A 23,247-nucleotide genomic window follows, 5' to 3' on the forward strand; every position below is an offset into this window, starting at 1 on the left:
ATGGATGTTCATCTCCTTTTGACCTCCTAAATCATGAAAGACTTCCCTCCTCTGCACATCTCACAACATTTTATTGAAGCTCTCCTTCTGATAATCTTCATTCCCGTAGTTGTAGAAGTAATAAAGCAAAAGAAGAGCAAGCGGCAACAAAGTCGACTCCTTTAACGAAGGGTTCTCCAAAGAGGACCACTCACCCTCCACACCGGATCCAAATATCCAAATACACGATCCACATGCAAGACTATGGACCGTTCGGATTTCCAAAGGGGATTTGTTCAGCGACAATGTTGCTCACAGCCATACTACCCTGAAAATGCCTGATCTCGTCTGATCTCGGAAGCTGAGCAGGGTTGGGCCTGGTTAGTACCTGGATGGGAGACCACTTTGGAATACCAGGTGCTGTAAGCATCTTGTCAAAACCATTTTCGACATTTCATGGATGTTCATCTCCTTTTGACCTCCAAAATCATGAAAGACTTCCCTCCTCTGCACATCTCACAACATTTTATTGAAGCTCTCCTTCTGATAATCTTCATTCCCGTAGTTGTAGAAGTAATAAAGCAAAAGAAGAGCAAGCGGCAACAAAGTCGACTCCTTTAACGAAAGGGTTCTCCAAAGAGGACCCCTCACCCTCCACACCCGATCCAAATATCCAAATACACGATCCACATGCAAGACTATGGACCGTTCGGCTTTCCAAAGGGGATTTGTTCAGCGACAATGTTGCTCACGGCCATACTACCCTGAAACCGCCCGATCTCGTCTGATCTCAGAAGCTAAGCAGGGTTGGGCCTGGTTAGTACCTGGATGGGAGACCGCTTGGGAATACCAGGTGCTGTAAGCATCTTGTCAAAACCATTTTCGACATTTCATGGATGTTCATCTCCTTTTGACCTCCTACATCATGAAAGACTTCCCTCCTCTGCACATCTCACAACATTTTATTGAAGCTCTCCTTCTGATAATCTTCATTCCCGTAGTTGTAGAAGTAATAAAGCAAAAGAAGAGCAAGCGGCAACAAAGTCGACTCCTTTAACGAAAGGGTTCTCCAAAGAGGACCCCTCACCCTCCACACCCGATCCAAATATCCAAATACACGATCCACATGCAAGACTATGGACCGTTCGGCTTTCCAAAGGGGATTTGTTCAGCGACAATGTTGCTGACGGCCATACTACCCTGAAACCGCCCGATCTCGTCTGATCTCAGAAGCTAAGCAGGGTTGGGCCTGGTTAGTACCTGGATGGGAGACCGCTTGGGAATACCAGGTGCTGTAAGCATCTTGTCAAAATCATTTTCGACATTTCATGGATGTTCATCTCCTTTTGACCTCCTAAATCATGAAAGACTTCCCTCCTCTGCACATCTCACAACATTTTATTGAAGCTCTCCTTCTGATAATCTTCATTCCCGTAGTTGTAGAAGTAATAAAGCAAAAGAAGAGCAAGCGGCAACAAAGTCGACTCCTTTAACGAAGGGTTCTCCAAAGAGGACCACTCACCCTCCACACCGGATCCAAATATCCAAATACACGATCCACATGCAAGACTATGGACCGTTCGGATTTCCAAAGGGGATTTGTTCAGCGACAATGTTGCTCACGGCCATACTACCCTGAAAACGCCCGATCTCGTCTGATCTCGGTAGCTAAGCAGGGTTGGGTCTGGTTAGTACCTGGATGGGAGACCGCTTGGGAATACCAGGTGCTGTAAGCATCTTGTCAAAACCATCTTTGACATTTCATGGATGTTCATCTCCTTTTGACCTCCTAAATCATAAAAGACTTCCCTCCTCTGCACATCTCACAACATTTTATTGAAGCTCTCCTTCTGATAATCTTCATTCCCGTAGTTGTAGAAGTAATAAAGCAAAAGAAGAGCAAGCGGCAACAAAGTCGACTCCTTTAACGAAAGGGTTCTCCAAAGAGGACCCCTCACCCTCCAAACCCGATCCAAATATCCAAATACACGATCCACATGCAAGACTATGGACCGTTCGGCTTTCCAAAGGGGATTTGTTCAGCGACAATGTTGCTCACGGCCATACTACCCTGAAACCGCCCGATCTCGTCTGATCTCAGAAGCTAAGCAGGGTTGGGCCTGGTTAGTACCTGGATGGGAGACCGCTTGGGAATACCAGGTGCTGTAAGCATCTTGTCAAAATCATTTTCGACATTTCATGGATGTTCATCTCCTTTTGACCTCCTAAATCATGAAAGACTTCCCTCCTCTGCACATCTCACAACATTTTATTGAAGCTCTCCTTCTGATAATCTTCATTCCCGTAGTTGTAGAAGTAATAAAGCAAAAGAAGAGCAAGCGGCAACAAAGTCGACTCCTTTAACGAAGGGTTCTCCAAAGAGGACCACTCACCCTCCACACCGGATCCAAATATCCAAATACACGATCCACATGCAAGACTATGGACCGTTCGGTTTTCCAAAGGGGATTTGTTCAGAGACAATGTTGCTCACGGCCATACTACCCTCAAAACGCCAGATCTCGTCTGATCTCGGAAGCTAAGCAGGGTTGGGCCTGGTTAGTACCTGGATGGGAGACCGCTTGGGAATACCAGGTGCTGTAAGCATCTTGTCAAAACCATTTTCGACATTTCATGGATGTTCATCTCCTTTTGACCTCCTAAATCGTGAAAGACTTCCCTCCTCTGCACATCTCACAACATTTTATTGAAGCTCTCCTTCTGATAATCTTCATTCCCGTAGTTGTAGAAGTAATAAAGCAAAAGAAGAGCAAGCGGCAACAAAGTCGACTCCTTTAAGAAGGGTTCTCCAAAGAGGACCACTCACCCTCCACACCGGATCCAAATATCCAAATACACGATCCACATGCAAGACTATGGACTGTTCTGATTTCCAAAGGGGATTTGTTCAGCGACAATGTTGCTCACGGCCATACTACCCTGAAAACGCCCGATCTCGTCTGATCTCGGAAGCTATGCAGGGTTGGGCTTGGTTAGTACCTGGATGGGAGACCGCTTGGGAATACCAGGTGCTGTAAGCATCTTGTCAAAACCATTTTCGACATTTCATGGATGTTCATCTCCTTTTGACCTCCTAAATCATGAAAGACTTCCCTCCTCTGCACATCTCACAACATTTTATTGAAGCTCTCCTTCTGATAATCTTCATTCCCGTAGTTGTAGAAGTAATAAAGCAAAAGAAGAGCAAGCGGCAACAAAGTCGACTCCTTTAACGAAGGGTTCTCCAAAGAGGACCCCTCACCCTCCACACCCGATCGAAATATCCAAATACACGATCCACATGCAAGACTATGGACCGTTCGGATTTTCAAAGGGGATTTGTTCAGCGACAATGTTGCTCACGGCCATACTACCCTGAAAACGCCCGATCTCGTCTGATCTCGGAAGCTAAGCAGGGTTGGGCCTGGTTAGTACCTGGATGAGAGACCGCTTGGGAATACCAGGTGCTGTAAGCATCTTGTCAAAACCATTTTCGACATTTCATGGATGTTCATCTCCTTTTGACCTCCTAAATCATGAAAGACTTCCCTCCTCTGCACATCTCACAACATTTTATTGAAGCTCTCCTTCTGATAATCTTCATTCCCGTAGTTGTAGAAGTAATAAAGCAAAAGAAGAGCAAGCGGCAACAAAGTCGACTCCTTTAACGAAGGGTTCTCCAAAGAGGACCACTCACCCTCCACACCGGATCCAAATATCCAAATACACGATCCACATGCAAGACTATGGACCGTTCGGATTTCCAAAGGGGATTTGTTCAGCGACAATGTTGCTCACAGCCATACTACCCTGAAAATGCCTGATCTCGTCTGATCTCGGAAGCTGAGCAGGGTTGGGCCTGGTTAGTACCTGGATGGGAGACCACTTTGGAATACCAGGTGCTGTAAGCATCTTGTCAAAACCATTTTCGACATTTCATGGATGTTCATCTCCTTTTGACCTCCAAAATCATGAAAGACTTCCCTCCTCTGCACATCTCACAACATTTTATTGAAGCTCTCCTTCTGATAATCTTCATTCCCGTAGTTGTAGAAGTAATAAAGCAAAAGAAGAGCAAGCGGCAACAAAGTCGACTCCTTTAACGAAAGGGTTCTCCAAAGAGGACCCCTCACCCTCCACACCCGATCCAAATATCCAAATACACGATCCACATGCAAGACTATGGACCGTTCGGCTTTCCAAAGGGGATTTGTTCAGCGACAATGTTGCTCACGGCCATACTACCCTGAAACCGCCCGATCTCGTCTGATCTCAGAAGCTAAGCAGGGTTGGGCCTGGTTAGTACCTGGATGGGAGACCGCTTGGGAATACCAGGTGCTGTAAGCATCTTGTCAAAACCATTTTCGACATTTCATGGATGTTCATCTCCTTTTGACCTCCTACATCATGAAAGACTTCCCTCCTCTGCACATCTCACAACATTTTATTGAAGCTCTCCTTCTGATAATCTTCATTCCCGTAGTTGTAGAAGTAATAAAGCAAAAGAAGAGCAAGCGGCAACAAAGTCGACTCCTTTAACGAAAGGGTTCTCCAAAGAGGACCCCTCACCCTCCACACCCGATCCAAATATCCAAATACACGATCCACATGCAAGACTATGGACCGTTCGGCTTTCCAAAGGGGATTTGTTCAGCGACAATGTTGCTGACGGCCATACTACCCTGAAACCGCCCGATCTCGTCTGATCTCAGAAGCTAAGCAGGGTTGGGCCTGGTTAGTACCTGGATGGGAGACCGCTTGGGAATACCAGGTGCTGTAAGCATCTTGTCAAAATCATTTTCGACATTTCATGGATGTTCATCTCCTTTTGACCTCCTAAATCATGAAAGACTTCCCTCCTCTGCACATCTCACAACATTTTATTGAAGCTCTCCTTCTGATAATCTTCATTCCCGTAGTTGTAGAAGTAATAAAGCAAAAGAAGAGCAAGCGGCAACAAAGTCGACTCCTTTAACGAAGGGTTCTCCAAAGAGGACCACTCACCCTCCACACCGGATCCAAATATCCAAATACACGATCCACATGCAAGACTATGGACCGTTCGGATTTCCAAAGGGGATTTGTTCAGCGACAATGTTGCTCACGGCCATACTACCCTGAAAACGCCCGATCTCGTCTGATCTCGGTAGCTAAGCAGGGTTGGGTCTGGTTAGTACCTGGATGGGAGACCGCTTGGGAATACCAGGTGCTGTAAGCATCTTGTCAAAACCATCTTTGACATTTCATGGATGTTCATCTCCTTTTGACCTCCTAAATCATAAAAGACTTCCCTCCTCTGCACATCTCACAACATTTTATTGAAGCTCTCCTTCTGATAATCTTCATTCCCGTAGTTGTAGAAGTAATAAAGCAAAAGAAGAGCAAGCGGCAACAAAGTCGACTCCTTTAACGAAGAGTTCTCCAAAGAGGACCCCTCACCCTCCACACCCGATCCAAATATCCAAATACACGATCCACATGCAAGACTATGGACCGTTCGGATTTCCAAAGGGGATTTGTTCAGCGACAATGTTGCTCACGGCCATACTACCCTGAAAACGCCCGATCTCGTCTGATCTCGGAAGCTAAGCAGGGTTGGGCCTGGTTAGTACCTGGATGGGAGACCGCTTGGGAATAACAGGTGCTGTAAGCATCTTGTCAAAACCATTTTCGACATTTCATGGATGTTCATCTCCTTTTGACCTCCTAAATCATGAAAGACTTCCCTCCTCTGCACATCTCACAACATTTTATTGAAGCTCTCCTTCTGATAATCTTCATTCCCGTAGTTGTAGAAATAATAAAGCAAAAGAAGAGCAAGCGGCAACAAAGTCGACTCCTTTAACGAAGGGTTCTCCAAAGAGGACCACTCACCCTCCACACCGGATCCAAATATCCAAATACACGATCCACATGCAAGACTATGGACAGTTCGGACTTCCAAAGGGGATTTGTTCAGCGACAATGTTGCTCATGGCCATACTACCCTGAAAACGCCCGATCTCGTCTGATCTCGGAAGCTAAGCAGGGTTGGGCCTGGTTAGTACCTGGATGGGAGACCGCTTGGGAATACCAGGTGCTGTAAGCATCGTGTCAAAACCATTTTCGACATTTCATGGATGTTCATCTCCTTTTGACCTCCTAAATCATGAAAGACTTCCCTCCTCTGCACATCCCACAACATTTTATTGAAGCTCTCCTTCTGATAATCTTCATTCCCGTAGTTGTAGAAGTAATAAAGCAAAAGAAGAGCAAGCGGCAACAAAGTCGACTCCTTTAACGAAGGGTTCTCCAAAGAGGACCACTCACCCTCCACACCGGATCCAAATATCCAAATACACGATCCACATGCAAGACTATGGACCGTTCGGATTTCCAAAGGGGATTTGTTCAGCGATAATGTTGCTCACGGCCATACTACCCTGAAAACGCCCGATCTCGTCTGATCTCGGAAGCTAAGCAGGGTTAGGCCTGGTTAGTACCTGGATGGGAGACTGCTTGGGAATACCAGGTGCTGTAAGCATCTTGTCAAAACCATTTTCGACATTTCATGGATGTTCATCTCCTTTTGACCTCCTAAATCATGAAAGACTTCCCTCCTCTGCACATCTCACAACATTTTATTGAAGCTCTCCTTCTGATAATCTTCATTCCCGTAGTTGTAGAAGTAATAAAGCAAAAGAAGAGCAAGCGGCAACAAAGTCAACTCCTTTAACGAAGGGTTCTCCAAAGAGGACCCCTCACCCTCCACACCCGATCCAAATATCCAAATACACGATCCACATGCAAGAATATGGACCGTTCGGATTTCCAAAGGGGATTTGTTCAGCGACAATGTTGCTCACGGCCATACTACACTGAAAACGCCCGATCTCGTCTGATCTCGGAAGCTAAGCAGGGTTGGGCCTGGTGAGTACCTGGATGGGAGACCACTTGGGAATACCAGGTGCTGTAAGCATCTTGTCAAAATCGTTTTCGACATTTCATGGATGTTCATCTCCTTTTGACCTCCTAAATCATGAAAGACTTCCCTCCTCTGCACATCTCACAACATTTTATTGAAGCTCTCCTTCTGATAATCTTCATTCCCGTAGTTGTAGAAGTAATAAAGCAAAAGAAGAGCAAGCGGCAACAAAGTCGACTCCTTTAACGAAAGGGTTCTCCAAAGAGGACCCCTCACCCTCCACACCCGATCCAAATATCCAAATACACGATCCACATGCAAGACTATGGACCGTTCGGATTTCCAAAGGGGATTTGTTCAGCGACAATGTTGCTCACGGCCATACTACCCTGAAAACGCCCGATCTCGTCTGATCTGGGAAGCTAAGCAGGGTTGGGCCTGGTTAGTACCTGGATGGGAGACCGCTTGGGAATACCAGGTGCTGTAAGCATCTTGTCAAAACCATTTTCGATATTTCATGGATGTTCATCTCCTTTTGACCTCCTAAATCATGAAAGACTTCCCTCCTCTGCACATCTCACAACATTTTATTGAAGCTCTCCTTCTGATAATCTTCATTCCTGTAGTTGTAGAAGTAATAAAGCAAAAGAAGAGCAAGCGGCAACAAAGTCGACTCCTTTAACGAAGGGTTCTCCAAAGAGGACCCCTCACCCTCCACACCCGATCCAAATATCCAAATACACGATCCACATGCAAGACTATGGACCGTTCGGATTTCCAAAGGGGATTTGTTCAGCGACAATGTTGCTCACGACCATACTACCCTGAAAACGCCCGATCTCGTCTGATCTCGGAAGCTAAGCAGGATTGGGCCTGGTTAGTACCTGGATGGGAGACCGCTTGGGAATACCAGGTGCTGTAAGCATCTTGTCAAAACCATTTTCGACATTTCATGGATGTTCATCTCCTTTTGACCTCCTAAATCATGAAAGACTTCCCTCCTCTGCACATCTCACAACATTTTATTGAAGCTCTCCTTCTGATAATCATCATTCCCGTAGTTGTAGAAGTAATAAAGCAAAAGAAAAGCAAGCGGCAACAAAGTCGACTCCTTTAACGAAGGGTTCTCCAAAGAGGACCCCTCACCCTCCACACCCGATCCAAATATCCAAATACACGATCCACATGCAAGACTATGGACCGTTCGGATTTCCAAAGGGGATTTGTTCAGCGACAATGTTGCTCACGGCCATTCTACCCTGAAAACGCCCGATCTCATCTGATCTCGGAAGCTAAGCAGGGTTGGGCCTGGTTAGTACCTGGATGGGAGACCGCTTGGGAATACCAGGTGCTGTAAGCATCTTGTCAAAACCATTTTCAACATTTCATGGATGTTCATCTCCTTTTGACCTCCTAAATCATGAAAGACTTCCCTCCTCTGCACATCTCACAACATTTTATTGAAGCTCTCCTTCTGATAATCTTCATTCCCGTAGTTGTAGAAGTAATAAAGCAAAAGAAGAGCAAGTGGCAACAAAGTCGACTCCTTTAACGAAGGGTTCTCCAAAGAGGACCCCTCACCCTCCACACCCGATCAAAATATCCAAATACACGATCCACATGCAAGACTATGGACCGTTCGGATTTCCAAAGGGGATTTGTTCAGCGACAATGTTGCTCACGGCCATACTACCCTGAAAACGCCCGATCTCGTCTGATCTCGGAAGCTAAGCAGGGTTGGGCCTGGTTAGTACCTGGATTGGAGACCGCTTGGGAATACCAGGTGCTGTAAGCATCTTGTCAAAACCATTTTCGACATTTCATGGATGTTCATCTCCTTTTGACCTCCTAAATCATGAAAGACTTCCCTCCTCTGCACATCTCACAACATTTTATTGAAGCTCTCCTTCTGATAATCTTCATTCCCGTAGTTGTAGAAGTAATAAAGCAAAAGAAGAGCAAGCGGCAACAAAGTCGACTCCTTTAACGAAGGGTTCTCCAAAGAGGACCCCTCACCCTCCACACCCGATCCAAATACACGATCCACATGCAAGACTATGGACCGTTCGGATTTCCAAAGGGGATTTGTTCAGCGACAATGTTGCTCACAGCCATACTACCCTGAAAATGCCTGATCTCGTCTGATCTCGGAAGCTGAGCAGGGTTGGGCCTGGTTAGTACCTGGATGGGAGACCACTTTGGAATACCAGGTGCTGTAAGCATCTTGTCAAAACCATTTTCGACATTTCATGGATGTTCATCTCCTTTTGACCTCCAAAATCATGAAAGACTTCCCTCCTCTGCACATCTCACAACATTTTATTGAAGCTCTCCTTCTGATAATCTTCATTCCCGTAGTTGTAGAAGTAATAAAGCAGAAGAAGAGCAAGCGGCAACAAAGTCGACTCCTTTAACGAAGGGTTCTCCAAAGAGGACCCCTCACCCTCCACACCCGATCCAAATATCCAAATACACGATCCACATGCAAGACTATGGACCGTTCGGATTTCCAAAGGGGATTTGTTCAGCGACAATGTTGCTCACAGCCATACTACCCTGAAAATGCCCGATCTCGTCTGATCTCGGAAGCTGCGCAGGGTTGGGCCTGGTTAGTACCTGGGTGGGAGACCGCTTTGGAATACTAGGTGCTGTAAGCATCTTGTCAAAACCATTTTCAACATTTCATAGATGTTCATCTCCTTTTGACCTCCTAAATCATGAAAGACTTCCCTCCTCTGCACATCTCACAACATTTTATTGAAGCTCTCCTTCTGATAATCTTCATTCCCGTAGTTGTAGAAGTAATAAAGCAAAAGAAGAGCAAGCGGCAACAAAGTCGACTCCTATAACGAAGGGTTCTCCAAAGAGGACCCCTCACCCTCCACACCCGATCCAAATATCCAAATACACGATCCACATGCAAGACTATGGACCGTTCGGATTTCCAAAGGGGATTTGTTCAGCGACAATGTTGCTCATGGCCATACTACCCTGAAAACGCCCGATCTCGTCTGATCTCGGAAGCTAAGCAGGGTTGGGCCTGGTTATTACCTGGATGGGAGACCGCTTGGGAATACCAGGTGCTGTAAGCATCTTGTCAAAACCATTTTCAACATTTCATGGATGTTCATCTCCTTTTGACCTCCTAAATCATGAAAGACTTCCCTCCTCTGCACATCTCACAACATTTTATTGAAGCTCTCCTTCTGATAATCTTCATTCCCGTAGTTGTAGAAGTAATAAAGCAAAAGAAGAGCAAGCGGCAACAAAGTCGACTCCTTTAACGAAGGGTTCTCCAAAGAGGACCCCTCACCCTCCACACCCGATCAAAATATCCAAATACACGATCCACATGCAAGACTATGGACCGTTCGGATTTCCAAAGGGGATTTGTTCAGCGACAATGTTGCTCACGGCCATACTACCCTGAAAACGCCCGATCTCGTCTGATCTCGGAAGCTAAGCAGGGTTGGGCCTGGTTAGTACCTGGATTGGAGACCGCTTGGGAATACCAGGTGCTGTAAGCATCTTGTCAAAACCATTTTCGACATTTCATGGATGTTCATCTCCTTTTGACCTCCTAAATCATGAAAGACTTCCCTCCTCTGCACATCTCACAACATTTTATTGAAGCTCTCCTTCTGATAATCTTCATTCCCGTAGTTGTAGAAGTAATAAAGCAAAAGAAGAGCAAGCGGCAACAAAGTCGACTCCTTTAACGAAGGGTTCTCCAAAGAGGACCCCTCACCCTCCACACCCGATCCAAATACACGATCCACATGCAAGACTATGGACCGTTCGGATTTCCAAAGGGGATTTGTTCAGCGACAATGTTGCTCACGGCCATACTACCCTGAAAACGCCCGTTCCCGTCTGATCTCGGAAGGTAAGCAGGGTTGGGCCTGGTTAGTACCTGGATGGGAGACCGCTTGGGAATACCAGGTGCTGTAAGCATCTTGTCAAAACCATTTTCGACATTTCATGGATGTTCATCTCCTTTTGACCTCCTAAATCATGAAAGACTTCCCTCCTCTGCACATCTCACAACATTTTATTGAATTTCTCCTGATAATCTTCATTCCCGTAGTTGTAGAAGTAATAAAGCAAAAGAAGAGCAAGCGGCAACAAAGTCGACTCCTTTAACGAAGGGTTCTCCAAAGAGGACCCCTCACCCTCCACACCCGATCCAAATATCCAAATACACGATCCACATGCAAGACTATGGACCGTATGGATTTCCAAAGGGGATTTGTTCAGCGACAATGTTGCTCACGGCCATACTACCCTGAAAACGCCCGATCTCGTCTGATCTCGGAAGCTAAGCAGGGTTCGGCCAGGTTAGTATCTGGATGGGAGACCGCTTGGGAATACCAGGTGCTGTAAGTATCTTGTCAAAACCATTTTCGACATTTCATGGATGTTCATCTCCTTTTGACCTCCTAAATCATGAAAGACTTCCCTCCTCTGCACATCTCACAACATTTTATTGAAGCTCTCCTTCTGATAATCTTCATTCCCGTACTTGTAGAATTAATAAAGCAAAAGAAGAGCAAGCGGCAACAAAGTCGACTCCTTTAACGAAGGGTTCTCCAAAGAGGACCACTCACCCTCCACACCGGATCCAAATATCCAAATACACGATCCACATGAAAGACTATGGACCGTTCGGATTTCCAAAGGGGATTTGTTCAGCGACAATGTTGCTCACGGCCATACTACCCTGAAAACGCCCGATCTCGTCTGATCTCGGAAGCTAAGCAGGGTTGGGCCTGGTTAGTACCTGGATGGGAGACCGCTTGGGAATACCAGGTGCTGTAAGCATCTTGTCAAAACCATTTTCGACATTTCATGGATGTTCATCTCCTTTTGACCTCCTAAATCATGAAAGACTTCCCTCCTCTGCACATCTCACAACATTTTATTGAAGCTCTCCTTCTGATAATCTTCATTCCCGTAGTTGTAGAAGTAATAAAGCAAAAGAAGAGCAAGCGGCAATAAAGTCGACTCCTTTAACGAAGGGTTCTCCAAAGAGGACCCCTCACCCTCCACACCCGATCCAAATATCCAAATACACGATCCACATGCAAGACTATGGACCGTTCGGATTTCCAAAGGGGATTTGTTCAGGGACAATGTTGCTCACGGCCATACTACCCTGAAAACGCCCGATCTCGTCTGATCTCGGAAGCTAAGCAGTGTTGGGCCTGGTTAGTACCTGGATGGGAGACCGCTTGGGAATACCAGGTGCTGTAAGCATCTTGTCAAAACCATTTTCGACATTTCATGGATGTTCATCTCCTTTTGACCTCCTAAATCATGAAAGACTTCCCTCCTCTGCACATCTCACAACATTTTATTGAAGCTCTCCTTCTGATAATCTTCATTCCCGTAGTTGTAGAAGTAATAAAGCAAAAGAATAGCAAGCGGCAACAAAGTCGACTCCTTTAACGAAGGGTTCTCCAAAGAGGACCCCTCACCCTCCACACCGGATCCAAATATCCAAATACACGATCCACATGCAAGACTATGGACCGTTCGGATTTCCAAAGGGGATTTGTTCAGCGACAATGTTGCTCACAGCCATACTACCCTGAAAATGCCCGATCTCGTCTGATCTCGGAAGCTGAGCAGGGTTGGGCCTGGTTAGTACCTGGGTGGGAGACCGCTTTGGAATACCAGGTGCTGTAAGCATCTTGTCAAAACCATTTTCAACATTTCATGGATGTTCATCTCCTTTTGACCTCCTAAATCATGAAAGACTTCCCTCCTCTGCACATCTCACAACATTTTATTGAAGCTCTCCTTCTGATAATCTTCATTCCCGTAGTTGTAGAAGTAATAAAGCAAAAGAAGAGCAAGCGGCAACAAAGTCGACTCCTTTAACGAAGGGTTCTCCAAAGAGGACCCCTCACCCTCCACACCCGATCCAAATATCCAAATACACGATCCACATGCAAGACTATGGACCGTTCGGATTTCCAAAGAGGATTTGTTCAGCGACAATGTTGCTCACGGCCATACTACCCTGAAAATGCCCGATCTCGTCTGATCTCGGAAGCTAAGCAGGGTTGGGCCTGGTTAGTACCTGGATGGGAGACCGCTTGGGAATACCAGGTGCTGTAAGCATCTTGTCAAAACCATTTTCGACATTTCATGGATGTTCATCTCCTTTTGACCTCCTAAATCATGAAAGACTTCCCTCCTCTGCACATCTCACAACATTTTATTGAAGCTCTCCTTCTGATAATCTTCATTCCCGTAGTTGTAGAAGTAATAAAGCAAAAGAAGAGCAAGCGGCAACAAAGTCGACTCCTTTAACGAAGGGTTCTCCAAAGAGGACCCCTCACCCTCCACACCTGATCCAAATATCCAAATACACGATCCACATGCAAGACTATGGACCGTTCGGATTTCCAAAGGGGATTTGTTCAGCGACAATGTTGCTCACGGCCATACTACCCTGAAAACGCCTGATCTCTTCTGATCTCGGAAGCTAAGCAGGATTGGGCCTGGTTAGTACCTGGATGGGAGACCGCTTGGGAATACCAGGTGCTGTAAGCATCTTGTCAAAACCATTTTCGACATTTCATGGATGTTCATCTCCTTTTGACCTCCTAAATCATGAAAGACTTCCCTCCTCTGCACATCTCACAACATTTTATTGAAGCTCTCCTTCTTATAATCTTCATTCCCGTAGTTGTAGAAGTAATAAAGCAAAAGAAGAGCAAGCGGCAACAAAGTCGACTCCTATAACGAAGGGTTCTCCAAAGAGGACCCCTCACCCTCCACACCCGATCCAAATATCCAAATACACGATCCACATGCAAGACTATGGACCGTTCGGATTTCCAAAGGGGATTTGTTCAGCGACAATGTTGCTCACGGCCATACTACCCTGAAAATGCCCGATCTCGTCTGATCTCGGAAGCTAAGCAGGGTTGGGCCTGGTTATTACCTGGATGGGAGACCGCTTGGGAATACCAGGTGCTGTAAGCATCTTGTCAAAACCATTTTCGACATTTCATGGATGTTCATCTCCTTTTGACCTCCTAAATCATGAAAGACTTCCCTACTCTGCACATCTCACGACATTTTATTGAAGCTCTCCTTCTGATAATCTTCATTCCCGTAGTTGTAGAAGTAATAAAGCAAAAGAAGAGCAAGCGGCAACAAAGTCGACTCCTTTAACGAAAAGTTCTCCAAAGAGGACCACTCACCCTCCACACCGGATCCAAATATCCAAATACACGATCCACATGCAAGACTATGGACCGTTCTGATTTCCAAAGGGGATTTGTTCAGCGACAATGTTGCTCACGGCCATACTACCCTGAAAACGCCCGATCTCGTCTGATCTTGGAAGCTAAGCAGTGTTGGGCCAGGTTAGTTCCTGGATGGGAGACTGCTTGGGAATACCAGGTGCTGTAAACATCTTGTCAAAACCATTTTCGACATGTCATGGATGTTCATCTCCTATTGACCTCCTAAATCATGAAAGACTTCCCTCCTCTGCACATCTCACAACATTTTATTGAAGCTCTCCTTCTGATGATCTTCATTCCCGTAGTTGTAGAAGTAATAAAGCAAAAGAAGAGCAAGCGGCAACAAAGTCGACTCCTTTAACGAAGGGTTCTCCAAAGAGGACCACTCACCCTCCACACCGGATCCAAATATCCAAATACACGATCCACATGCAAGACTATGGACCGTTCGGATTTCCAAAGGGGATTTGTTCAGCGACAATGTTGCTCACGGCCATACTACCCTGAAAACGCCCGATCTCATCTGATCTTGGAAGGTAAGCAGGGTTGGGCCTGGTTAGTACCTGGATGGGAGACCGCTTGGGAATACCAGGTGCTGTAAGCATCTTGTCAAAACCATTTTCGACATTTCATGGATGTTCATCTCCTTTTGACCTCCTAAATCATGAAAGACTTCCCTCCTCTGCAGATCTCACAACATTTTATTGAAGCTCTCCTTCTGATAATCTTCATTCCCGTAGTTGTAGAAGTAATAAAGCAAAAGAAGAGCAAGCGGCAACAAAGTCGACTCCTTTAACGAAGGGTTCTCCAAAGAGGACCCCTCACCCTCCACACCCGATCCAAACATCCAAATAAACGATCCACATGCAAGACTATGGACCGTTTGGATTTCCAAAGGGGATTTGTTCAGCGACAATGTTGCTCACGGCCATACTACCCTAAAAAACGCCAGATCTCGTCTGATCTCGGAAGCTAAGCAGGGTTCGGCCTGGTTAGTACCTGGATGGGAGACCGCTTGGGAATACCAGGTGCTGTAAACATCTTGTCAAAACCATTTTCGACATTTCATGGATGTTCATCTCCTTTTGACCTCCTAAATCATGAAAGACTTCCCTCCCTGCACATCTCACAACATTTTATTGAAGCTCTTCTTCTGATAATCTTCATTCCCGTAGTTGTAGAAGTAATAAAGCATAGGAAGAGCAAGCGGCAACAAAGTCGACTCCTTTAACGAAGGGTTCTCCAAAGAGGACCACTCACCCTCCACACCGGATCCAAATATCCAAATACACGATCCACATGCAAGACTATGGACCGTTCGGATTTCCAAAGGGGATTTGTTCAGAGAAAATGTTGCTCACGGCCATACTTCCCTGAAAACGCCCGATCTCGTCTGATCTCGGAAGCTAAGCAGGGTTGGGCCTGGTTAGTACCTGGATGGGAGACCGCTTGGGAATACCAGGTGCTGTAAGCATCTTGTCAAAACCATTTTCGACATTTCATGGATGTTCATCTCCTTTTGACCTCCTAAATCATGAAAGACTTCCCTCCTCTGCACATCTCACAACATTTTATTGAAGCTCTCCTTCTGAAAATCTTCATTCCCGTAGTTGTAGAAGTAATAAAGCAAAAGAAGAGCAAGCGGCAACAAAGTTGACTCCTTTAACCAAAGAGGACCACTCACCCTCCACACCGGATCCAAATATCCAAATACACGATCCACATGCAAGACTATGGACCGTTCGCATTTCCAAAGGGGATTTGTTCAGCGACAATGTTGCTCACGGCCATACTACCCTGAAAACGCCTGATGTCCTCTGATCTCGGAAGCTAAGCAGGGTTGGGCCTGGTTAGTACCTGGATGGGAGACTGCTTGGGAATACCAGGTGCTGTAAGCATCTTGTCAAAACCATTTTCGACATTTCATGGATGTTCATCTCCTTTTGACCTCCTAAATCATGAAAGACTTCCCTCCTCTGCACATCTCGCAACATTTTATTGAAGCTCTCCTTCTGATAATCTTCATTCCCGTAGTTGTAGAAGTAATAAAGCAAAAGAAGAGCAAGCGTCAACAAAGTCGACTCCTTTAACGAAGGGTTCTCCAAAGAGGACCCCTCACCCTCCACACCCGATCCATATATCCAAATACACGATCCACATGCAAGACTATGGACCGTTCGGATTTCCAAAGGGGATTTGTTCAGCAACAATGTTGCTCACGGCCATACTACCCTGAAAATGCCCGATCTCGTCTGATCTCGGAAGCTAAGCAGGGTTCGGCCTGGTTAGTACCTGGATGGGAGACCGCTTGGGAATACCAGGTGCTGTAAGCATCTTGTCAAAACCATTTTCGACATTTCATGGATGTTCATCTCCTTTTGACCTCCTAAATCATGAAAGACTTCCCTCCTCTGCACATCTCACAACATTTTATTGAAGCTCTCCTTCTGATAATCTTCATTCCCGTAGTTGTAGAAGTAATAAAGCAAAAGAAGAGCAAGTGGCAACAAAGTCGACTCCTTTAACGAAGGGTTCTCCAAAGAGGACCCCTCACCCTCCACACCCGATCCAAATATCCAAATACACGATCCACATGCAAGACTATGGACCGTTCGGATTTCCAAAGGGGATTTGTTCAGTGACAATGTTGCTCACGGCCATACTACCCTGAAAACGCCTGATCTCGTCTGATCTCGGAAGCTAAGCAGGGTTGGGCCTGGTTAGTACCCGGATGGGAGACCGCTTGGGAATACCAGGTGCTGTAAGCATCTTGTCAAAACCATTTTCGACATTTCATGGATGTTCATCTCCTTTTGACCTCCTAAATCATGAAAGACTTCCCTCCTCTGCACATCTCACAACATTTTATTGAAGCTCTCCTTCTGATAATCTTCATTCCCGTAGTTGTAGACGTAATAAAGCAAAAGAAGAGCAAGCGGCAACAAAGTCGACTCCTTTAATGAAGGGTTCTCCAAAGAGGACCCCTCACCCTCCACACCCGATCCAAATATCCAAATACACGATCCACATGCAAGACTATGGACCGTTCGGATTTCCAAAGGGGATTTGTTCAGCAACAATGTTGCTCACGGCCATACTACCCTGAAAACGCCCGATCTCGTCTGATCTCGGAAGCTAAGCAGGGTTCGGCCTGGTTAGTACCTGGATGGGAGACCGCTTGGGAATACCAGGTGCTGTAAGCATCTTGTCAAAACCATTTTCGACATTTCATGGATGTTCATCTCCTTTTGACCTCCTAAATCATGAAAGACTTCCCTCCTCTGCACATCTCACAACATTTTATTGAAGCTCTCCTTCTGATAATCTTCATTCCCGTAGTTGTAGAAGTAATAAAGCAAAAGAAGAGCAAGCGGCAACAAAGTCGACTCCTTTAACGAAGGGTTCTCCAAAGAGGACCACTCACCCTCCACACCGGATCCAAATATCCAAATACACGATCCACATGCAAGACTATGGACCGTTCGGATTTCCAAAGGGGATTTGTTCAGCGACAATGTGGCTCACGGCCATACTACCCTGAAAACGCCCGATCTCGTCTGATCTCGGAAGCTAAGCAGGGTTGGGCCTGGTTAGTACCTGGATGGGAGACCGCTTGGGAATACCAGGTGCTGTAAGCATCTTGTCAAAACCATTTTCGACATTTCATGGATGTTCATCTCCTTTTGACCTCCTAAATCATGAAAGACTTCCCTCCTCTGCACATCTCACAACATTTTATTGAAGCTCTCCTTCTGATAATCTTCATTCCCGTAGTTGTAGAAGTAATAAAGCAAAAGAAGAGCAAGCGGCAACAAAGTCGACTCCTTTAACGAAGGGTTCTCCAAAGAGGACCACTCACCCTCCACACCGGATCCAAATATCCAAATACACGATCCACATGCAAGACTATGGACCGTTCGGATTTCCAAAGGGGATTTGTTCAGCGACAATGTTGCTCACGGCCAAACTACCCTGAAAACGCCTGATCTCGTCTGATCTCGGAAGCTAAGCAGGGTTGGGCCTGGTTAGTACCTGGATGGGAGACCGCTTGCGAATACCAGGTGCTGTAAGCATCTTGTCAAAACCATTTTCGACATTTCATGGATGTTCATCTCCTTTTGACCTCCTAAATCATGAAAGACTTCCCTCCTCTGCACATCTCACAACATTTTATTGAAGCTCTCCTTCTGATAATCTTAATTCCCGTAGTTGTAGAAGTAATAAAGCAAAAGAAGAGCAAGCGGCAACAAAGTCGACTCCTTTAACGAAGGGTTCTCCAAAGAGGACCCCTCACCCTCCACACCCGATCCAAACATCCAAATACGCGATCCACATGCAAGACTATGGACCGTTCGGATTTCCAAAGGGGATTTGTTCAGCGACAATGTTGCTCACGGCCATACTACCCTGAAAACGCCCGATCTTGTCTGATCTCGGAAGCTAAGCAGGGTTGGGCCTGGTTAGTACCTGGATGGGAGACCGCTTGGGAATACCAGGTGCTGTAAGCATCTTGTCAAAACCATTTTCGACATTTCCTGGATGTTCATCTCCTTTTGACCTCCTAAATCATGAAAGACTTCCCTCCTCTGGACATCTCACAACATTTTATTGAATTTCTCCTTCTGATAATCTTCATTCCCGTAGTTGTAGAAGTAATAAAGCAAAAGAAGAGCAAGCGGCAACAAAGTCGACTCCTTTAACGAAGGGTTCTCCAAAGAGGACCCCTCACCCTCCACACCCGATCCAAATATCCAAATAGACGATCCACATGCAAGACTATGGACCGTTCGCATTTCCAAAGGGGATTTGTTCAGCGACAATGTTGCTCACGGCCATACTACCCTGAAAACGCCTGATCTCCTCTGATCTCGGAAGCTAAGCAGGGTTAGGCCTGGTTAGTACCTGGATGGGAGACCGCTTGGGAATACCAGGTGCTGTAAGTATCTTGTCAAAACCATTTTCGACATTTCATGGATGTTCATCTCCTTTTGACCTCCTAAATCATGAAAGACTTCCCTCCTCTGCACATCTCACAACATATTATTGAAGCTCTCCTTCTGATAATCTTCATTCCCGTAGTTGTAGAAGTAATAAAGCAAAAGAAGAGCAAGCGGCAACAAAGTCGACTCCTTTAACGAAGGGTTCTCCAAAGAGGACCCCTCACCCTCCACACCCGATCCAAATATCCAAATACACGATCCACATGCAAGACTATGGACCGTTCGGGTTTCCAAAGGGGATTTGTTCAGCGACAATGTTGCTCACGGCCATACTACCCTGAAAATGCCCGATCTCGTCTGAACTTGGAAGCTAAGCAGGGTTGGGCCTGGTTAGTACCTGGGTGGGAGACCGCTTGGGAATACCAGGTGCTATAAGCATCTTGTCAAAACCATTTTCGACATTTCATGGATGTTCATCTCCTTTTGACCTCCTAAATCATGAAAGACTTCCCTCCTCTGCACATCTCACAACATTTTATTGAAGCTCTCCTTCTGATAATCTTCATTCCCGTAGTTGTAGAAGTAATAAAGCAAAAGAAGAGCAAGCGGCAACAAAGTTGACTCCTTTAACGAAGGGTTCTCCAAAGAGGACCACTCACCCTCCACACCGGATCCAAATATCCAAATACACGATCCACATGCAAGACTATGGACCGTTCGGATTTCCAAAGGGGATTTGTTCAGCGACAATGTTGCTCACGGCCATACTACCCTGAAAATGCCCGATCTCGTCTGATCTCGGAAGCTAAGCAGGTTTGGGCCTGGTTAGTACCTGGATGGGAGACCGCTTGGGAATACCAGGTGCTGTAAGCATCTTGTCAAAACCATTTTCGACATTTCATGGATGTTCATCTCCTTTTGACCTCCTAAATCATGAAAGACTTCCCTCCTCTGCACATCTCACAACATTTTATTGAAGCTCTCCTTCTGATAATCTTCATTCCCGTAGTTGTAGAAGTAATAAAGCATAGGAAGAGCAAGCGGCAACAAAGTCGACTCCTTTAACGAAGGGTTCTCCAAAGAGGACCACTCACCCTCCACACCGGATCCAAATATCCAAATACACGATCCACATGCAAGACTATGGACCGTTCGGATTTCCAAAGGGGATTTGTTCAGTGACAACGTTGCTCACGGCCATACTACCCTGAAAACGCCCGATCTCGTCTGATCTCGGAAGCTAAGCAGGGTTGGGCCTGGTTAGTATCTGGATGGGAGACCGCTTGGGAATACCAGGTGCTGTAAGCATCTTGTCAAAACCATTTTCGACATTTCATGGATGTTCATCTCCTTTTGACCTCCTAAATCATGAAAGACTTCCCTCCTCTGCACATCTCACAACATTTTATTGAAGCTCTCCTTCTGATAATCTTCATTCCCGTAGTTGTAGAAGTAATAAAGCAAAAGAAGAGCAAGCGGCAACAAAGTCGACTCCTTTAACGAAGGGTTCTCCAAAGAGGACCCCTCACCCTCCACACCCGATCCAAACATCCAAATACGCGATCCACATGCAAGACTATGGACCGTTCGGATTTCCAAAGGGGATTTGTTCAGCGATAATGTTGCTCACGGCCATACTACCCTGAAAACGCCCGATCTCGTCTGATCTCGGAAGCTAAGCAGGGTTTGGCCTGGTTAGTACCTGGATGGGAGACCGCTTGGGAATACCAGGTGCTGTAAGCATCTTGTCAAAACCATTTTCGACATTTCATGGATGTTCATTTCCTTTTGACCTCCTAAATCATGAAAGACTTCCCTCCTCTGAACATCTCACAACATTTTTTTGAAGCTCTCATTCTGATAATCTTCATTCCCGTAGTTGTAGAAGTAATAAAGCAAAAGAAGAGCAAGCGGCAACAAAGTCGACTCCTTTAACGAAGGGTTCTCCAAAGAGGACCCCTCACCCTCCACACCCGATCCAAATATCCAAATACACGATCCACATGCAAGACTATGGACCGTTCGGATTTCCAAAGGGGATTTGTTCAGCGACAATGTTGCTCACGGCCATACTACCCTGAAAACGCCCGATCTCGTCTGATCTCGTAAGCTAAGCAGGGTTGGGCCTGGTTAGTACCTGGATGGGAGACCGCTTGGAAATACCAGGTGCTGTAAGGATCTTGTCTAAACCATTTTCGACATTTCATGGATGTTCATCTCCTTTTGACCTCCTAAATCATGAAAGACTTCCCTCCTCTGCACATCTCACAACATTTTATTGAAGCTCTCCTTCTGATAATCTTCATTCCCGTAGTTGTAGAAGTAATAAAGCAAAAGAAGAGCAAGCGGCAACAAAGTCGACTCCTTTAACGAAGGGTTCTCCAAAGAGGACCCCTCACCCTCCACACCCGATCCAAATATCCAAATACACGATCCACATGCAAGACTATGGACCGTTCGGATTTCCAAAGGGGATTTGTTCAGCGACAATGTTGCTCACGGCCATACTACCCTGAAAACGCCCGATCTCGTCTGAACTCGTAAGCTAAGCAGGGTTGGGCCTGGTTAGTACCTGGATGGGAGACCGCTTGGGAATACCAGGTGCTGTAAGCATCTTGTCAAAACCATTTTCGACATTTCATTGATGTTCATCTCCTTTTGACCTCCTAAATCATGAAAGACTTCCCTCCTCTGCACATCTCACAACATTTTATTGAAGCTCTCCTTCTGATAATCTTCATTCCCGTAGTTGTAGAAGTAATAAAGCAAAAGAAGAGCAAGCGGCAACAAAGTCGACTCCTTTAACGAAGGGTTCTCCAAAGAGGACCCCTCACCCTCCACACCCGATCCAAATATCCAAATACACGATCCACATGCAAGACTATGGACCGTTCGGATTTCCAAAGGGGATTTGTTCAGCGACAATGTTGCTCACGGCCATACTACCCTGAAAACGCCCGATCTCGTCTGATCTCGGAAGCTAAGCAGGGTTGGGCCTGGTTGTTACCTGGATGGGAGACCGCTTGGGAATACCAGGTGCTGTAAGCATCTTGTCAAAACCATTTTCGACATTTCATGGATGTTCATCTCCTTTTGACCTCCTAAATCATGAAAGACTTCCCTCCTCTGCACATCTCACAACATTTTATTGAAGCTCTCCTTCTGATAATCTTCATTCCCGTAGTTGTAGAAGTAATAAAGCAAAAGAAGAGCAAGTGGCAACAAAGTCGACTCCTTTAACGAAGGGTTCTCCAAAGAGGACCCCTCACCCTCCACACCCGATCCAAATATCCAAATACACGATCCACATGCAAGACTATGGACCGTTCGGATTCCCAAAGGGGATTTGTTCAGCGACAATGTTGCTCACGGCCATACTACCCTGAAAACGCCTGATCTTGTCTGATCTCGGAAGCTAAGCAGGGTTGGGCCTGCTTAGTACCTGGATGGGAGACCGCTTGGGAATACCAGGTGCTGTAAGCATCTTGTCAAAACCATTTTCGACATTTCATGGATGTTCATCTCCTTTTGACCTCCTAAATCATGAAAGACTTCCCTCCTCTGCACATCTCACAACATTTTATTGAAGCTCTCCTTCTGATAATCTTCATTCCTGTAGTTGTAGAAGTAATAAAGCATAGGAAGAGCAAGCGGCAACAAAGTCGACTCCTTTAACGAAGGGTTCTCCAAAGAGGACCACTCACCCTCCACACCGGATCCAAATATCCAAATACACGATCCACATGCAAGACTATGGACCGTTCGGATTTCCAAAGGGGATTTGTTCAGTGACAATGTTGCTCACGGCCATACTACCCTGAAAACGCCCGATCTCGTCTGATCTCGGAAGCTAAGCAGGGTTGGGCCTGGTTAGTCCCTGGATGGGAGACCGCTTGGGAATACAAGGTGCTGTAAGCATCTTGTCAAAACCATTTTCGACATTTCATGGATGTTCATCTCCTTTTGACCTCCTAAATCATGAAAGACTTCCCTCCTCTGCACATCTCACACTATTTTATTGAAGCTCTCCTTCTGATAATCTTCATTCCCGTAGTTGTAGAAGTAATAAAGCAAAAGAAGAGCAAGCGGCAACAAAGTCGACTCCTTTAACGAAGGGTTCTCCAAAGAGGACCCCTCACCCTCCACACCCGATCCAAACATC

The 23,247-nt window shown here is 45.9% G+C and overlaps 49 non-coding genes and 4 pseudogenes across 49 annotated transcripts; all 53 read left to right on the forward strand.

The window, feature by feature from the left end:
* The first annotated feature begins 289 nt into the window (after positions 1-289).
* Positions 290-408, forward strand: LOC144080573 (5S ribosomal RNA). The gene has a single exon (XR_013302596.1). It is a non-coding gene; the product is annotated as a 5S ribosomal RNA (ribosomal RNA).
* Positions 409-725: 317 nt separating this feature from the next.
* On the forward strand, positions 726-844 carry LOC144079951 (5S ribosomal RNA). The gene has a single exon (XR_013301997.1). It is a non-coding gene; the product is annotated as a 5S ribosomal RNA (ribosomal RNA).
* Positions 845-1,161: 317 nt separating this feature from the next.
* LOC144079899 (5S ribosomal RNA) lies at positions 1,162-1,280 on the forward strand. Its single transcript, XR_013301947.1, has one exon. It is a non-coding gene; the product is annotated as a 5S ribosomal RNA (ribosomal RNA).
* A 316-nt stretch (positions 1,281-1,596) lies between these two features.
* LOC144079767 (5S ribosomal RNA) lies at positions 1,597-1,715 on the forward strand. Its single transcript, XR_013301820.1, has one exon. It is a non-coding gene; the product is annotated as a 5S ribosomal RNA (ribosomal RNA).
* A 317-nt stretch (positions 1,716-2,032) lies between these two features.
* Positions 2,033-2,151, forward strand: LOC144079952 (5S ribosomal RNA). The gene has a single exon (XR_013301998.1). It is a non-coding gene; the product is annotated as a 5S ribosomal RNA (ribosomal RNA).
* Positions 2,152-2,467: 316 nt separating this feature from the next.
* LOC144080231 (5S ribosomal RNA) lies at positions 2,468-2,586 on the forward strand. The gene has a single exon (XR_013302268.1). It is a non-coding gene; the product is annotated as a 5S ribosomal RNA (ribosomal RNA).
* Positions 2,587-2,901: 315 nt separating this feature from the next.
* LOC144080071 (5S ribosomal RNA) lies at positions 2,902-3,020 on the forward strand. The gene has a single exon (XR_013302111.1). It is a non-coding gene; the product is annotated as a 5S ribosomal RNA (ribosomal RNA).
* Positions 3,021-3,336: 316 nt separating this feature from the next.
* Positions 3,337-3,455, forward strand: LOC144079743 (5S ribosomal RNA). The gene has a single exon (XR_013301798.1). It is a non-coding gene; the product is annotated as a 5S ribosomal RNA (ribosomal RNA).
* Positions 3,456-3,771: 316 nt separating this feature from the next.
* Positions 3,772-3,890, forward strand: LOC144080574 (5S ribosomal RNA). The gene has a single exon (XR_013302597.1). It is a non-coding gene; the product is annotated as a 5S ribosomal RNA (ribosomal RNA).
* Positions 3,891-4,207: 317 nt separating this feature from the next.
* LOC144079953 (5S ribosomal RNA) lies at positions 4,208-4,326 on the forward strand. The gene has a single exon (XR_013301999.1). It is a non-coding gene; the product is annotated as a 5S ribosomal RNA (ribosomal RNA).
* Positions 4,327-4,643: 317 nt separating this feature from the next.
* LOC144079900 (5S ribosomal RNA) lies at positions 4,644-4,762 on the forward strand. The gene has a single exon (XR_013301948.1). It is a non-coding gene; the product is annotated as a 5S ribosomal RNA (ribosomal RNA).
* Positions 4,763-5,078: 316 nt separating this feature from the next.
* On the forward strand, positions 5,079-5,197 carry LOC144079768 (5S ribosomal RNA). The gene has a single exon (XR_013301821.1). It is a non-coding gene; the product is annotated as a 5S ribosomal RNA (ribosomal RNA).
* Positions 5,198-5,513: 316 nt separating this feature from the next.
* On the forward strand, positions 5,514-5,632 carry LOC144081075 (5S ribosomal RNA). Its single transcript, XR_013302909.1, has one exon. It is a non-coding gene; the product is annotated as a 5S ribosomal RNA (ribosomal RNA).
* Positions 5,633-5,948: 316 nt separating this feature from the next.
* On the forward strand, positions 5,949-6,067 carry LOC144080957 (5S ribosomal RNA). The gene has a single exon (XR_013302796.1). It is a non-coding gene; the product is annotated as a 5S ribosomal RNA (ribosomal RNA).
* A 316-nt stretch (positions 6,068-6,383) lies between these two features.
* On the forward strand, positions 6,384-6,502 carry LOC144080981 (5S ribosomal RNA). The gene has a single exon (XR_013302821.1). It is a non-coding gene; the product is annotated as a 5S ribosomal RNA (ribosomal RNA).
* Positions 6,503-6,818: 316 nt separating this feature from the next.
* LOC144079925 (5S ribosomal RNA) lies at positions 6,819-6,937 on the forward strand. The gene has a single exon (XR_013301973.1). It is a non-coding gene; the product is annotated as a 5S ribosomal RNA (ribosomal RNA).
* Positions 6,938-7,254: 317 nt separating this feature from the next.
* On the forward strand, positions 7,255-7,373 carry LOC144080066 (5S ribosomal RNA). The gene has a single exon (XR_013302106.1). It is a non-coding gene; the product is annotated as a 5S ribosomal RNA (ribosomal RNA).
* Positions 7,374-7,689: 316 nt separating this feature from the next.
* LOC144080118 (5S ribosomal RNA) lies at positions 7,690-7,808 on the forward strand. Its single transcript, XR_013302157.1, has one exon. It is a non-coding gene; the product is annotated as a 5S ribosomal RNA (ribosomal RNA).
* Positions 7,809-8,124: 316 nt separating this feature from the next.
* LOC144080948 (5S ribosomal RNA) lies at positions 8,125-8,243 on the forward strand. Its single transcript, XR_013302787.1, has one exon. It is a non-coding gene; the product is annotated as a 5S ribosomal RNA (ribosomal RNA).
* A 316-nt stretch (positions 8,244-8,559) lies between these two features.
* Positions 8,560-8,678, forward strand: LOC144079914 (5S ribosomal RNA). The gene has a single exon (XR_013301962.1). It is a non-coding gene; the product is annotated as a 5S ribosomal RNA (ribosomal RNA).
* A 308-nt stretch (positions 8,679-8,986) lies between these two features.
* Positions 8,987-9,105, forward strand: LOC144080575 (5S ribosomal RNA). The gene has a single exon (XR_013302598.1). It is a non-coding gene; the product is annotated as a 5S ribosomal RNA (ribosomal RNA).
* Positions 9,106-9,421: 316 nt separating this feature from the next.
* Positions 9,422-9,540, forward strand: LOC144080753 (5S ribosomal RNA; annotated as a pseudogene).
* A 316-nt stretch (positions 9,541-9,856) lies between these two features.
* On the forward strand, positions 9,857-9,975 carry LOC144079929 (5S ribosomal RNA). The gene has a single exon (XR_013301977.1). It is a non-coding gene; the product is annotated as a 5S ribosomal RNA (ribosomal RNA).
* Positions 9,976-10,291: 316 nt separating this feature from the next.
* Positions 10,292-10,410, forward strand: LOC144079915 (5S ribosomal RNA). Its single transcript, XR_013301963.1, has one exon. It is a non-coding gene; the product is annotated as a 5S ribosomal RNA (ribosomal RNA).
* A 308-nt stretch (positions 10,411-10,718) lies between these two features.
* Positions 10,719-10,837, forward strand: LOC144079745 (5S ribosomal RNA). Its single transcript, XR_013301800.1, has one exon. It is a non-coding gene; the product is annotated as a 5S ribosomal RNA (ribosomal RNA).
* A 313-nt stretch (positions 10,838-11,150) lies between these two features.
* Positions 11,151-11,269, forward strand: LOC144080159 (5S ribosomal RNA). Its single transcript, XR_013302199.1, has one exon. It is a non-coding gene; the product is annotated as a 5S ribosomal RNA (ribosomal RNA).
* A 316-nt stretch (positions 11,270-11,585) lies between these two features.
* On the forward strand, positions 11,586-11,704 carry LOC144079853 (5S ribosomal RNA). The gene has a single exon (XR_013301903.1). It is a non-coding gene; the product is annotated as a 5S ribosomal RNA (ribosomal RNA).
* Positions 11,705-12,020: 316 nt separating this feature from the next.
* On the forward strand, positions 12,021-12,139 carry LOC144079653 (5S ribosomal RNA). Its single transcript, XR_013301710.1, has one exon. It is a non-coding gene; the product is annotated as a 5S ribosomal RNA (ribosomal RNA).
* Positions 12,140-12,455: 316 nt separating this feature from the next.
* On the forward strand, positions 12,456-12,574 carry LOC144080503 (5S ribosomal RNA). The gene has a single exon (XR_013302531.1). It is a non-coding gene; the product is annotated as a 5S ribosomal RNA (ribosomal RNA).
* A 316-nt stretch (positions 12,575-12,890) lies between these two features.
* On the forward strand, positions 12,891-13,009 carry LOC144080996 (5S ribosomal RNA). The gene has a single exon (XR_013302835.1). It is a non-coding gene; the product is annotated as a 5S ribosomal RNA (ribosomal RNA).
* Positions 13,010-13,325: 316 nt separating this feature from the next.
* Positions 13,326-13,444, forward strand: LOC144080207 (5S ribosomal RNA). Its single transcript, XR_013302245.1, has one exon. It is a non-coding gene; the product is annotated as a 5S ribosomal RNA (ribosomal RNA).
* Positions 13,445-13,760: 316 nt separating this feature from the next.
* On the forward strand, positions 13,761-13,879 carry LOC144079979 (5S ribosomal RNA). Its single transcript, XR_013302024.1, has one exon. It is a non-coding gene; the product is annotated as a 5S ribosomal RNA (ribosomal RNA).
* A 316-nt stretch (positions 13,880-14,195) lies between these two features.
* LOC144080741 (5S ribosomal RNA) lies at positions 14,196-14,314 on the forward strand (annotated as a pseudogene).
* A 316-nt stretch (positions 14,315-14,630) lies between these two features.
* LOC144079652 (5S ribosomal RNA) lies at positions 14,631-14,749 on the forward strand. Its single transcript, XR_013301709.1, has one exon. It is a non-coding gene; the product is annotated as a 5S ribosomal RNA (ribosomal RNA).
* Positions 14,750-15,065: 316 nt separating this feature from the next.
* Positions 15,066-15,185, forward strand: LOC144080754 (5S ribosomal RNA; annotated as a pseudogene).
* A 315-nt stretch (positions 15,186-15,500) lies between these two features.
* On the forward strand, positions 15,501-15,619 carry LOC144080936 (5S ribosomal RNA). The gene has a single exon (XR_013302776.1). It is a non-coding gene; the product is annotated as a 5S ribosomal RNA (ribosomal RNA).
* Positions 15,620-15,924: 305 nt separating this feature from the next.
* LOC144080676 (5S ribosomal RNA) lies at positions 15,925-16,043 on the forward strand (annotated as a pseudogene).
* Positions 16,044-16,359: 316 nt separating this feature from the next.
* On the forward strand, positions 16,360-16,478 carry LOC144079779 (5S ribosomal RNA). The gene has a single exon (XR_013301831.1). It is a non-coding gene; the product is annotated as a 5S ribosomal RNA (ribosomal RNA).
* Positions 16,479-16,794: 316 nt separating this feature from the next.
* On the forward strand, positions 16,795-16,913 carry LOC144079539 (5S ribosomal RNA). The gene has a single exon (XR_013301598.1). It is a non-coding gene; the product is annotated as a 5S ribosomal RNA (ribosomal RNA).
* Positions 16,914-17,229: 316 nt separating this feature from the next.
* Positions 17,230-17,348, forward strand: LOC144081164 (5S ribosomal RNA). Its single transcript, XR_013302997.1, has one exon. It is a non-coding gene; the product is annotated as a 5S ribosomal RNA (ribosomal RNA).
* A 316-nt stretch (positions 17,349-17,664) lies between these two features.
* Positions 17,665-17,783, forward strand: LOC144079865 (5S ribosomal RNA). The gene has a single exon (XR_013301914.1). It is a non-coding gene; the product is annotated as a 5S ribosomal RNA (ribosomal RNA).
* Positions 17,784-18,099: 316 nt separating this feature from the next.
* LOC144080336 (5S ribosomal RNA) lies at positions 18,100-18,218 on the forward strand. Its single transcript, XR_013302370.1, has one exon. It is a non-coding gene; the product is annotated as a 5S ribosomal RNA (ribosomal RNA).
* Positions 18,219-18,534: 316 nt separating this feature from the next.
* Positions 18,535-18,653, forward strand: LOC144079595 (5S ribosomal RNA). The gene has a single exon (XR_013301653.1). It is a non-coding gene; the product is annotated as a 5S ribosomal RNA (ribosomal RNA).
* A 316-nt stretch (positions 18,654-18,969) lies between these two features.
* LOC144079867 (5S ribosomal RNA) lies at positions 18,970-19,088 on the forward strand. Its single transcript, XR_013301916.1, has one exon. It is a non-coding gene; the product is annotated as a 5S ribosomal RNA (ribosomal RNA).
* A 316-nt stretch (positions 19,089-19,404) lies between these two features.
* Positions 19,405-19,523, forward strand: LOC144080282 (5S ribosomal RNA). The gene has a single exon (XR_013302319.1). It is a non-coding gene; the product is annotated as a 5S ribosomal RNA (ribosomal RNA).
* Positions 19,524-19,839: 316 nt separating this feature from the next.
* On the forward strand, positions 19,840-19,958 carry LOC144079996 (5S ribosomal RNA). The gene has a single exon (XR_013302040.1). It is a non-coding gene; the product is annotated as a 5S ribosomal RNA (ribosomal RNA).
* Positions 19,959-20,274: 316 nt separating this feature from the next.
* On the forward strand, positions 20,275-20,393 carry LOC144081203 (5S ribosomal RNA). Its single transcript, XR_013303034.1, has one exon. It is a non-coding gene; the product is annotated as a 5S ribosomal RNA (ribosomal RNA).
* A 316-nt stretch (positions 20,394-20,709) lies between these two features.
* Positions 20,710-20,828, forward strand: LOC144081005 (5S ribosomal RNA). The gene has a single exon (XR_013302844.1). It is a non-coding gene; the product is annotated as a 5S ribosomal RNA (ribosomal RNA).
* Positions 20,829-21,144: 316 nt separating this feature from the next.
* On the forward strand, positions 21,145-21,263 carry LOC144080581 (5S ribosomal RNA). Its single transcript, XR_013302604.1, has one exon. It is a non-coding gene; the product is annotated as a 5S ribosomal RNA (ribosomal RNA).
* Positions 21,264-21,579: 316 nt separating this feature from the next.
* Positions 21,580-21,698, forward strand: LOC144079565 (5S ribosomal RNA). Its single transcript, XR_013301624.1, has one exon. It is a non-coding gene; the product is annotated as a 5S ribosomal RNA (ribosomal RNA).
* A 316-nt stretch (positions 21,699-22,014) lies between these two features.
* LOC144080085 (5S ribosomal RNA) lies at positions 22,015-22,133 on the forward strand. Its single transcript, XR_013302125.1, has one exon. It is a non-coding gene; the product is annotated as a 5S ribosomal RNA (ribosomal RNA).
* Positions 22,134-22,449: 316 nt separating this feature from the next.
* Positions 22,450-22,568, forward strand: LOC144080474 (5S ribosomal RNA). Its single transcript, XR_013302503.1, has one exon. It is a non-coding gene; the product is annotated as a 5S ribosomal RNA (ribosomal RNA).
* A 316-nt stretch (positions 22,569-22,884) lies between these two features.
* On the forward strand, positions 22,885-23,003 carry LOC144080469 (5S ribosomal RNA). The gene has a single exon (XR_013302498.1). It is a non-coding gene; the product is annotated as a 5S ribosomal RNA (ribosomal RNA).
* Positions 23,004-23,247: the final 244 nt, after the last annotated feature.

The sequence above is a fragment of the Stigmatopora argus genome, chromosome 8, assembly GCF_051989625.1.
Source record: "Stigmatopora argus isolate UIUO_Sarg chromosome 8, RoL_Sarg_1.0, whole genome shotgun sequence".
NCBI classification, from domain to species: domain Eukaryota; kingdom Metazoa; phylum Chordata; class Actinopteri; order Syngnathiformes; family Syngnathidae; genus Stigmatopora; species Stigmatopora argus.